The sequence below is a fragment of the Camarhynchus parvulus genome, chromosome 9, assembly GCF_901933205.1.
Source record: "Camarhynchus parvulus chromosome 9, STF_HiC, whole genome shotgun sequence".
NCBI classification, from domain to species: domain Eukaryota; kingdom Metazoa; phylum Chordata; class Aves; order Passeriformes; family Thraupidae; genus Camarhynchus; species Camarhynchus parvulus.
The window spans coordinates 25,207,732-25,220,045 of record NC_044579.1 but is presented as its reverse complement, the minus strand read 5'-3'; the positions used below and the strand labels follow the sequence as shown (position 1 = coordinate 25,220,045).

General features: G+C 50.4%; 1 protein-coding gene across 1 annotated transcript in view; it reads left to right on the top strand.

The window, feature by feature from the left end:
- Positions 1–11,985: 11,985 nt before the first annotated feature.
- Positions 11,986–12,314, top strand: part of PIK3CB (phosphatidylinositol-4,5-bisphosphate 3-kinase catalytic subunit beta) — a 95,777-nt gene continuing 95,448 nt past the window's right edge. The window contains exon 1 of the mRNA XM_030954742.1: positions 11,986–12,020. The gene's annotated coding sequence lies outside the window, so the exon portion shown is untranslated. The remainder of the gene's footprint in view (positions 12,021–12,314) is intronic.

The window sequence follows — 12,314 nt, the reverse complement described above, 5'->3', positions numbered from 1 at the left end:
TTGTCTGAGTAAAGGCCACTGGGTGTGCTCTGAGGATGCAATAGGTGAGTTGATCATTCCTAGGGAGTTTGTTGGGATGAATCAGAAAACCTCCAAAGCAGTGGTGGCACCTGTGACAGTGTTAGCAAGGCTGATGGTGATGAAGAGGCATCGTGGTCTCGATGCTGCTCAAACCCTCCCACCCTGCTAGCCCTGAGCAGGAGCTGCATGGGAGGGCTCCTTTTCCACCCCTGAAAGCACAGCCCAGTCAGCATTGTGAGCTCTCATTTGTTACATTTAAAGAGCATTTTTAGCAGCGTGGAGAAAATCTCTGCATGTTTCAAAGTATCAATGCTGTTACATGACCCAAAACTACTTGACAGCTGAGAAAGCAAAAGCCCTGGGTACCCAAATCCAGGTCTGCTCCCTAAGTGTTCACATGTGCCAATCAGTAGGTGAGCCACAGAAACATATGGCTCTTGTATCAAATACATGGAATCAACTTGAATTATGAAGACTTTGAAAAGGTCCTCAGTTTAAATGTACACGGCTCTCTGAAATGTCCAGCTAGGTTTAATGCAACAATTAAAACCAGATAGATTGTCAGGATTCATAGAGCAGGGGTAGAATTAATTCAATATGAAAGAAGTGAATGACTGGGAAGAAGACAGAAGAGCAGAAGCAGCAGGGAAAGAACAAGAATGAGTGGAGGGATGAAATGCTAATATGGGGGGAGTAGGGAGAGTGAGGAATGGAAAGGGGGAAGAAAGAAGAAGAGTTAAAGATAAAGAAAAAATGAAGAGGGATATGAGATAGGAAAGAGAAGGAGAGCATCAAGAAAAATAATGACACTTTGTTGTGTAATCTGTCAGCTTTGACTTTAGAAAAACTAAGCCTGCAGCATAAAGGTTGCTACTTACATATTGAAAGTATGTGGGAGGGGTTTGGGATTTTTTCATAGTGTTATATATATGTATTTATATATATATATGTGTGTGTGTGTGTCCATGTAATTACATACATAAAATGACACAGAAATTTCAGTCTCCCTGGGGATCCCCCACTGTTCCCCACACTATCAGTTTTCCCAGCCTGCCACATGTCCAGCAGCAGTAATGCCCTGTTCCACGCCATGCTGTGAGCCAGGGCTTTCTGTTTCAGTTTGCTGTTTGTTTGTGTCCTGCCCTCCAAGAGCTGGAAATGGGGGTTCTGGCAGCACCTAACTTCAGGGCTGTCCCTTGGGTTGTTTGCAATTGCTGTTTCCCCCTGTTGATATTGTCATTTTGCATTGACTGATCCGAAATATAGAAAACGTTTCATTGTTGAATTGGTTATTAATTGAATTAGTGCTGTTGGTTTTGCCTTGTGTGTTCCTGTGCATGCAAGCTGCTAGTAAAATAGCACAACTTTTCGTGGGTTTTAGGGTTAAAAGAGTCATGGAGTGATATTGAAACTATCTATTTGATGTTCTCCCCAAGGTATGAGGAAGGTCAGACTCCTTTAGCTTTCTCCCACACTCTGGAGAGTTTCCTCTTCTCCACAGGTATCCTCAGGTCCTCCCATGAGTGTGTTTACCCCTCATCCCTCCAGGGAGGGCTCGTTTTTGAGGAGTCCAAGGATTTTTTAGTTCAGTGATGGATACTTTATTTCCTGGTGCTGTTGGAAGTGGCATTTCAGCACTTTGGCAGCGACCTGTGTGCTTCATTCCCGTGCCCTGTCACAGCTGGCATTGTTCACCTTTTCCAGGGTACAAAGTGTTCTAACTCAGGCATGGATCCCAGGTTCATTAACAGCACATGGTTAATCTGTAATTTTTCTAAAACTAAAAAGGCCTCTGGCCAATGCTGGACCAATTCTGGATGTCTTTTCTTCTGTTTTGTATAAAAATCTGAGCTAAATTTTGCTATTCTCCCTTATCATTCCCCTGTTTAATTTCTCATAATTCTAATAATCCTGTTATGAAGACAAGAAACAGAAACATGGATGTTTAGCACTTAACAATGTCTTATTGTCCTACTGCTTTTGGAAAAGGGAATGGAAGAGGAAAAACCTCACATAGGGCTATAAGCAAAACAGAAGGAAGTGAGTTCACTATCCACGGGAAAGCACAGCTCTCCTGTGAAGGAGATTTTTGTTTCAGTCAAGGGGAAATGCACCATTGGTCTGGTACTGAGCAGTTCTGTTCAGCAGGCTGCAATGCTGAAAAGAACTTGTCAGGAAACCCCCCAAATGTGGACCTTGGGAGTGTTTCTGAAGAACATAAGGCCTCTGGAGTCTGAGGCAGAATCAGAACTGCATTGGAGAACTGGGGATGAAATAGTTAAAAGCTCCTTAAAAATTCTACAAATTTAGTGCTCTTTGTAAGAACAGCAAAACCCCAGATTACTTAATGCCTGAAGTTTGAAAAAGCACAGAAATAACTGAGCACCCTCATTTTATTCCCTTCCTCCAGAAGATGGCAAAAGTTAGCTGGGCTTAACACAGGCAGAGGGAAGGAAACGTTGCAGGGCTGTGTGCCCCAGTTCCAGGTCAGCAGTGACATCTCCATGGAGATCACAGCCAGAAATGCAGCTGTGAGAAGATTAAATTTTATACACCAAGTGTGGAGACACAAATTGCAGTATTTGTTAGTGCTCATGGTGTGACAGATCTTCTGCTGAAGAAAAATCCCTGGAGATTCACTCCTTAAGTACCAAAGAGATTAGTTCCCACTAATGCAGCAGATATTTCGGCTAGGACACTGTGGAGAATTTGCATTTATATAGGAACTGTGACTGAAAAAAAAGAAAGAATATATAACAAGTGTATAGAAAGAAACATCAGATTAAATACAGATTTGGCAATTTAGTAATACAATTTGGCAACTAGGATTTTTTTCTTTCCATCTCAGCAAGGTACTCTAGAAAAAGGAAAGAAATATTACTAACAAAATCAAAAGAAATAAGCTTTTATTTCTCCTGCAGTTAGTTTTGTTCCTATATTTAGCTTCTCTGGCAGTTTATAATTTCAATATTAGGAAAATATGAGTGTATTTGGGTAAAGTAATACACTGAAGTCAGGAGGCTTCCTGCCAGCAGAAAAGAGCTTGTTTAAAGGATGCTCCTGAGGTGGCTCAGCTTAACCTGATGCTTATCCCACAGTGAAGTTCGAATTTGATTCCTAGCAAATTTGTCCTCACAACTCTTTGGCCTCAGGGTTTTGACAGCTGCTGTAGCTGCTGGATCGATGCTCAGAGAGGATTTGTGCCCATGGCCTTGGGAGGGAAGGGAGCAATGGCCAGTTTGGAGGATGTTTGACAAAAGGCAGCACACCAGCCAGCTGTGCTAACAATTCCTCTCCTAAATTCTCCCTGAGAGGAGGCAGGCTGTGTCTCTAACTCACAGAAAGCTCCAGTTCTCTTCCTGGAAGGACAGGGCAGGACCAGAGGTGGGGAAGGACGTGGAGCTCTCAGCTGTGCTTCCTTCACATGGAGCTTTGGGTGTGGACAAGATGCTCCCATTTGAACACACATTCATTTTCTCCTTTGGACAGTGTTCAACAGCCCAGCTTCATCCACAGGAAAGTAGTGGTTGTGTCTTCTGTTAAGAGAAAATGTTCATGTCACAGTTCACTTCTACAAGGTCATATCCTTATTCTTTAATCTGACTGGGAAATTGAAATGAAGTGATTCCCTGACCCTCTGCTCCCTGTGAAAATGCAAATATATCAGAACAAAACCTTGATATTTTTTTCCAGTTTGAAGTCTCTTAATATGTCAAAATATTCAGTTTCCCATCCAGAAGCAGGATAAAATCATGTAATCTCAACATTTTTGGCCGAGCTGAGTTTTCTGGGTAAATTCAAATGTGCAGAAGGAATATTGCCAACTGTCTGTTTTTAGCAGCATGAGAAACAATGCCAACCACGGAGAAGAGCCTGTATCACTCCCACTGGAATGGCTCAGCGATGCTCCAGTCAGGAGCCGGCTCTGATGGGGCAGGAGAGCCCCGCAGTGCCGGGGCGTGAGCCCCACCCCCGGGGTGGCTGTGAGCTCCATCCCCGGGCTGTGAGCTCCCTCCTTGGGGTGTGAACCCCACCCCCGGGCTGTGAGCTCCATCCCCGGGCTGTGAGCTCCATCCCTGGGCTGTGAGATCCATCCCCAGGGTGTGAGCCCCATCCCCGGCCTGTGAGCTCCATCCCCGGGCTGGGTGTGAGCTCCATCCCCAGCCTGTGAGCTCCATCCTTGGGCTGTGAGTTCCATCCCCGGGGTGTGAGCTCCATCCCCGGGGTGTGAGCTCCATCCCTGTGCTGTGAGCTCCATCCCCGGGGTGTGAGCCCCATCCCCGGGCTGGCTGTGAGCTCCATCCCCGGGCTATGAGCTGCATCCTTGGGCTGTGAGCTCCATCCCCGGGCTGTGGGCTCCATCCCTGAGCTGTGAGCCGCATCGCCGGGCTGTGAGCTCCATCCCCGTGCTGTGAGCTCTATCCCCTGGCTGTGAGCTCCATCCCCGGGCTGGGTGTGAGCTCCATCCCCGGGCTGTGAGCTCCATCCTTGGGGTGTGAGCTCCATCCTTGGGCTGTGAGTTCCATCCCCGGGGTGTGAGCTCCATCCTTGGGCTGTGAGCTCCATCCTTGGGCTGTGAGCTCCATCCCTGTGCTGTGAGCTCCATCCCCGGGCTGTGAGCTCCATCCTTGGGCTGTGAGCTCCATCCCTGGGCTGTGAGCTCCATCCCCGGGCTATGAGCTGCATCCCCGGGCTGTGAGCTCCATCCCCGGGCTATGAGCTGCATCCCCGGGCTGTGAGCTCCATCCTTGGGCTGTGAGCTGCATCCCCGGGCTGTGAGCTCCATCCCCGGGCTATGAGCTGCATCCCCGGGCTGTGAGCTGCATCCGCGGGCTATGAGCTCCATCTCCGGGGTGTGAGCTCCATCCCCGGGCTGGGTGTGAGCTCCATCCCCGGGCTGTGAGCTCCATCCCTGAGCTTCTCCCCAGTGTGAGCTCCGCTGTGAGCTCCATCCCCGGGCTGGGTGTGAGCTCCATCCCCGGGCTGTGAGCTCCATCCTTGGGGTGTGAGCTCCATCCCTGGGCTGTGAGCTCCATCCTTGGGCTGTGAGCTCCATCCCCGGGCTGGCTGTGAGCTCCATCCCTGGTGTGTGAGCTCCATCCCCGTGCTGTGAGCTCCATCCCCGTGCTGTGAGCTCCATCCCCGGGCTGTGAGCTCCATCCCTGGAGTGTGTGCTCCATCCCCGTGCTGTGAGCTCCATCCCGGCTGCGTCAGCGCTGCTGGCCCTGCCTGTGCAGCAGAGGAAGCAGGCACACAATAGCTCCAGCGGTAGGAAGCTTTCCAGTCTCCCCCCGGCTTCCTCCCCCAGCAGGGGCATTACCTGCCTGCCCACCCCTCTCTGCTGGGGTCACCTTCCTGCAATCCCCCCGCTCCCGCAGCTCCCCCTGGGACAGAGCGAGCCCTGCTCCAAGCCCCCAGCAACGGGGCCGTTCCCTTGTGCTCTGCTGCAAGCTCTGAAGGAGCTGCTGCAGTGTTAATGGCTCTGTTGCTGCCAGATGAAAGGAGGGCAGTACTCAGATCTAATAAATCACCAGATGTTAAAGCGATTTCTGCCTTCTCTCTTACAGTGCACATCAACAGGAACGTGCTAAAGTGCTTTTTTGTACCGTTTAGCATCTGACATTTCAGCACATCTTGTGAGTGTGCATTAGGAGAATGGAATGTTACTATATTTGTGCTTGCAGATTTGGAATGAGAAGAAAATCTGGAGAGATGCAATGTGCACATGGGATGTTTTCCAGAGGGGTTGAGGCTGAGGAAACCCAGCACAGTGAAGCTTGAGCTGTCTTGAGACTTCGGGCTGCAAATGCACGGAGTCAGAGTTTTGAAATGGAACTGAAAACTGGAGAAATTTGCAGCTGCTTCTCCAAACCCTGCTTCATTGTGGGATCCCAGATGCCATTGTAAAATACTGAAACAGCATGTTTGATTTTTGCAGTTACTCTGAAATACCTTGTTCCTTCCTCGTCTCCTCAGCTGTGGGTGATGTCCCTCTGGCTGGTGCCTTCAGAAAGGCTGTTTTTAGGAAAACCAGGAGGCTTTTACTGCTGAGACCTGGCAGGGCTCTGGGACAGCCACTGCACATCAGCACAATATCTCCCCATGCTCTTTCAGCAGTTTGCTCTTGGATCCCTCCCTGCCCATGCAGTGAGGTCCCTGGAGCCCCTGAAGCCTTCAGGCAGCACAGGAGTGTGTCTCCGTGTGTCAGGGCCTGAGGGCACCAAGAGGCTCCAATCAGCCCGAACAGCCTTCCCGGGGCCCTCCAGCCACCTCTGCCCATGGCCCAGGAGCCTCTTTCTGCTCCCCCTGGAGGCCTCAGTGCTGACCTGAGCCACAGGACAGCTCCAGCCACGCTCACAGCTGTGCCACAGACTGACACTGAGGCCTGGTCCCAGCCCTGCCCTGTCACTGTGCGTCTGCCCGGGACACCTGGAGGGCACTGGCTGGAGCAGGGAGGAACCAGCAGCCTCGACTGCATTTTGACATGGAAGGTGGGTCTTGGGAGATGGGCCCGATGCTTAACTCACCCCAAGAGAAATCGAGCTCTCTCCAGAGGTGAAGGACACCTCTACAAAAGGTGTAGAAGTGCCTTCCTTGTAGGTTTGTGCCCTAAAAAGTGGAGACAAAATTGCAGAGGCAAAACTGGTGAAATCCTTCTTCCCCTCCTCTCCTGTATTTCTCTTCAACTGACTTGTTGGGATGCTACCTTTCCTTTCTAGGTTTGTTTCTCTTCTCTTGCCCAGGCTCTGCTTTGTCTTTTTTAAGAGTAACATCAGTGTTCAGGTGTCTTTGCCCGCTCAGCCCCTGTGCTGTGCTGGCAGGGCTGTTTCCAGCCCAGGCTGCCTTTGCACTTAGCAGGGTTCTGAGGCTGAACTGCTTTTCTCCTTCCACAGGGCCCTTCCACTTTTGAATCAATGAAGCTAAAACGAGCACCTTAAATAAGCCTACAGCTTCCAGGGGTTTTCCACTGCAATTCAGCCACTTCTCAGGCCAAGGTACAGGAGGATGTGTCCCCTCCTGAGGTCCAGTCCTATCCCAATGCCCCTGTCCCTGAGACGCGGAGGCAAACTGGGACAGTGCTGCCCAGGGGCTGTAGCCAGTCCGGCCTCCCCAGGTGAGCGCTGGCTTTAAGGCAGCGGGAAGGACGGAGCCCCGCGTCCCCAGCGCGGTGTGACCGAGCCCGGCGCACTGTGTACAAGCTGTCCCCATCCCGGTGCGCCCGAGCTGTCCCACCCCGGTGTGTCCGAGCCCATCCCGGTGTGACCGAGCCCGGTGCACTGTGCCCGAGCTGTCCCCATCCCGGTGTGCCCGAGCTGTCCCACCCCGGTGTGTCCGAGCCCATCCCGGTGTGCCCGAGCCGGCAGTCCCGGTCGCCGCCGCCAGGTGTCGCCGCGGGGCGCGGGAGTTCCGCTGCGGGCGGTGCCGGCGCTGGGCCGGGGCCGGGGCCGGCGGAGGGGCCGGAGAGACCCAGAGGGCGGCGGAGGAGCCTGGAGAAGCTCCGAGGAGCCCGGGGGACCCGGAGGAGCCCGGAGAAGCTCTGAGGAGCCCGGGGGACCCGGAGGAGCCCGGGGGAGCCCGGAGAAGGTCCGAGGGGCCCGGTCCAAGCGCACGGGCTGCACCGTGCGCCGGCCCGATGGCTCCGTGGCCGTCCGTCCCCGCCGCAGCCGGGGGCAGCGGTGGCTTTGGCGGCACGGAAATCGCAAACGGTGTGGTCGGGATTTGGGTCCCAGCAGATCTGTGTTTGTCAAGTGTCGGCTCTGCAGGGGCCCCGACTCTGCTGGAGCGGCTGAGCGACAAAAATCCGAACACTCGGTGAGCTCGGTAGGTGGGAGGAAACCTCAGCAATGCAGAGAGGTGCGGTCAGTGGTCACTGCAGGTGTGCGGCCACTGGGCATTACCTGTGCACGCCCACTGTCACCTGTGCACACCCACTGTCACTGTATTACCTGTGCACGCCCACTGTCACCTGTGCACACCCACTGTCACCTGTGCATACCCACTGTCACTGTATTACCTGTGCACACCCACTGTCACCTGTGCACGCCCACTGTCACCTGTGCACACCCACTGTCACCTGTGCATACCCACTGTCATTGTCACCTGTGCACGCCCACTGTCACCTGTGCACACCCACTGTCACTGTATTACCTGTGCACACCCACTGTACCTGTGACACCACTGTCACCTGTGCTACCACTGTACTGTATTACCTGTGCACACACTGTACTGTACGCCGTCACCTGTGCACAACTGTACCTGTGTACCACTGATTGTATGTATGTACTGTGACACCACTGTACTGTATTACCTGTGACACCCACTGTACCTGTCACATGTGACACCCACTGTCACCTGTGCATACCCACTGTCATTGTCACCTGTGCACGCCCACTGTCACCTGTGCACACCCACTGCAGGTGTGTGGTCACTGTGTTACCTGTGCACACTCACTGCAGGTGTGTGGTCACTGTATTTTTTATTACCTGTGCACTGCCACTGCCAAGGCTGCAGGTCGAGTCCCGAGGGCGCTGTTGCCAGCTGCAGTGGAGCTGAACTTTCAGCTGCATCTCTTGCTGAGGAGAAATCAAGTGTTAAAGGGCAGCCCTGGAGAATTGCTGCCCCTGGGTGTATCGTTCCCACGGCTGACGTCCTTAGGGTTGCTGGCACATTCTCCACGGGGACTTAAAAAGGATCACTTACAAATACCCAATTGAATGTTCACTGCCCTTGCCCTGGGTGGAATCGGGCCAGCTAATAAATACATGTACAATCCTTTTTGGAGGAGTCTCAGCTCAACTGAAATCTTGTGGGAATGAGTTCCATAGGTTAATTATATGCTGTGTAGAAAAGGAATTTTATAATTTAGAATGTTGCCTTTCAAATTGCATTGAAGTCGTGTTGTTCTTGTATTTTTAAAAGAGGGTAACCAGTCAGCCCAGAGCTGACAGCAGGACTTATACAATAGCTGTTAGTGCCCAAACGTGTGAAGCGTAAACAGGAGTTGGGTTACTGCCTGCTCTTGTTAATGTCCAGACTTTCTCTGGACTCACTTTAAATTTTGCTGTGAAAAGGCATTACTTTTCTTCAGATTTGTGTTTTCTACCCTTTCCATTTCCTTCTATAGCCCTGTGTTCAAACACCAGGACAGGAAAGAGCCAAGCTGCTATCTCCTGTATTGAATGCTTCTATCAAGTCTTCTTTGACTCACTAGTTCTCTCTCCTGGGAAATCCCAGGTCTTTCAGCCATCATGTGAAATTCCCCAGGCCCTGTGTCATCAGCATGTTGAGAAGGTGAAGGAGGTGACAGCTTCAGGGCTGGTGTTTCACTCTGAAGCAGGCAGGGCTGTGATCTCCCTCCCTTGCCCTTAGCACTGCTCACGATATTTTTCCACAAGCTAAGGAGTAGCTGTTATAATAACAACATAATTACAGCTGTACAGCGCTCACATACCTGAGGTTCCTACAAAGATTTTTTTGTTTCTCTGTCCTGTACCTCAAGCATCCAGGCTCCCTGCTGCCTTCATTGGCCACGCTCATTCCCACAACGGCTCTCCAAAGCTGTTTGCAGTCATACCCAGGTAGATTTTGTACCAGCACCATTAGCTGTGAGCAGCGGTGTCTGACAACAGCAGTGCCTTAGTGCTTTACTGAAGTACAATTATCTCTTAAAATGCCCAGACTGGGCTGGCCTTTATTTTATCCCTGTAATTGAAATTTGGCTTCAAGTGTTTCTAACTACAGCCAGTAAATAGAGGCAAACCCCAATCCCTCAGCAGTAGTTCATTCACCCATTGTCCAGCAATGTCTCCAGTGATTTATTTGATGAGTGTTGCTTGGCTGTGGAGGAGATGGAGTGAGCAGTGGGGTGACAGGAGCACTGATGAAAGGGCAGGTTCAACTAGGAAGCAGCTAAAAAATTTGGAGAGTGCATGGGAGAGGAGTCTGTGTTGGAGATTGGAACATACATTTCTCAAAAAGAACTAGGAGGGGATGGCAAAACATGTATTTTTAAATAAGCTGGCATCCAGATTTTGTAACCCTTATTTAGGGTTATCCCAACAGGCCAACTCTCAGATTTTATTGAAGTTTGCCCTTGTAATGCCTAGATTTTCTTCCTCTTTGGATTTTGTCCAGGCAAAGTAGGGAGCAGCTATCAGTGAGTTTCCAGTAGTGCTCAGAGTAGAGGGAATGGCCAGGACATATGAAAATACGATAGCATTACTCATTTTAAGAAGTGGCAAAATCTGGCCTGTAGATATCACTGCTATTTTCCCACTTATCCAGAGTATTGGTCCTGTGCCAGCAGAAAAAGCTGCCAACTAAAACATTTTAAGAAAGGAAACACTGTTTGAAGCCTGGCAGTAAATGTTTTCCTTCCCCTGAAATATGTGCTGAACATATATAAAGAAGGAAGAATCAGGGGTGTCTAGTGAGGTTTAACATTCTGTAATCATATGGATGAATTTGTTAACATTTTCACACTTTCTTCTTTAATAGATGAATATTGTAACTAATAGGTTTTAGTTAGAAACAGCACTTAAACACTGAAAATGAGAGTCAGTGCAATGCAGTTGGATAAATCCACTAAAAAGGCAGTAATATAGAATTAAAATGCCAACACCATGAATTCTTTGTCGGTTTAAAATTCCTTTGCTGTTCTGCCACTTTCTTTGTTCCTCTATGCTGCTGTTTTTCCTTGTGGCTGAAAACATCAGATGACCACGAGGGCTGAATGTGCAGCGGCGCTGCCTCCCAGGATGTGCGGCTGCAGCCTCTAAGCCCAGTGTTCCAGCAGCCAGGATCCACGTGGCTGATTGTTTTGCAGACACACTGGTGGCGTATTTCTGCATTTCTGAACTTGTTTTTCAGGCTCTGTGGCCGCCTGCACCGTGGAGCTCGCTGCTGAACAACAGAAATGAAGCACTTGTCAGGCAGCAGCAGTGCGTCAGGGCAAAATGGAACTCGCAAGACTAAAGTTTACACGAGGCAACAACAAAATCTACTGTGCCATTCTGTGAGGCAACAAAGGTAATTTGTTATGCAACATAATGAGGACTTGTGTGTGATAGGCAGCAGTGGCTCTTGGTTACAGGGCACTGACATCAACAAGCACATGCAGAGCTCACATATAGGAGAATTGCTATACATAGCACAGAATTCACAAGCTTGGTTGTTATTACAGGGGGTTTTCCCATCTTAAAATTTGCAGAATAAACAAACACATTGAGACTGGTCGTGCAGTCTTTATGTTATGGGTAGGACCTTCCTCATTTCCTTTTGGGTTGGTCTGTGTCTCAGACTTGACCGTCAGCCTGGGGGCCACGAGGGCAGGGTCACAAGTGTCACCCATTTCATGTGGCTCTGACACATTTGGCAAGCCTGCCAGCCCACACAATAACAGGGGAAGGGCGAGGGCAGCGGGAGAAGTTAGACATGGTCACAATGCTGTTTGCTGCTGCCCAGAAGTCTGTGATGTGTGATCCCACATGCCCCACTGCTGCTGTTCCCACATGCACTCCACAAGGCAGTCATCCCTCCTGGTGGGAGGCAGGGGTCCTGCACCTGCCTTGCAGACTAACTGCAGTGTGCAGTCTGTGCACAGAGCTGGGAATGGAGCCCTGGCCTGGAGAGCAGCGGGGCTCATCTGCTTTGCCATGTCACCTCTCAAAGCAAATCTACCTGCTGCTGTGATGGGGCCTCTTGCTCATGATGACTTAGGCTGCTCTCTGCCTCTAGACTTGCAGCTAGACCCAAAGATCCTGTTTGCTGACATTCCAGTACTGTCTCACAACTGCTTGTGTAACTCACTGTGGGGTATGTGTTCTCCTGGCCCACGCTGAATGTTTCCCTTGTCATCCAGCTGAGAAAGTCTGCAAGCAATCCCTTCCTGAGAGCTGCAAGGGAGAGAGTGGGCTCGAGCTTCACTGATGAATTAATGCAGGAGAAATAAGGAGTCAGGACTGTGCCACATGGCCTGCAGAGGACTGAGCTGAAATTGTGTTGGTAACCTTTGTCCTGGAAATCTGTGGGGCTGGTTCTGTTTCTTCACTGTACCTGTAACTGTACCTTGCTCACGACACTTTGCAATAGTCATAGTTAAACAAACAGTGTAATTCCACATGTGCTGTGTTAATCTGGAGAAAATGCTTGCTTTTTACCTCAAAACCTGGTTGGCCAGACCACATCAGGGGAAGCTGCTCCTGCAGGAAAGTCAAAGACCCCCATTGCCTGGCGTGCTGTGCCTGAAGCATCATTACCAGTGGCAGGATGTTGGAGTTCTTGTGTCTGTGCCA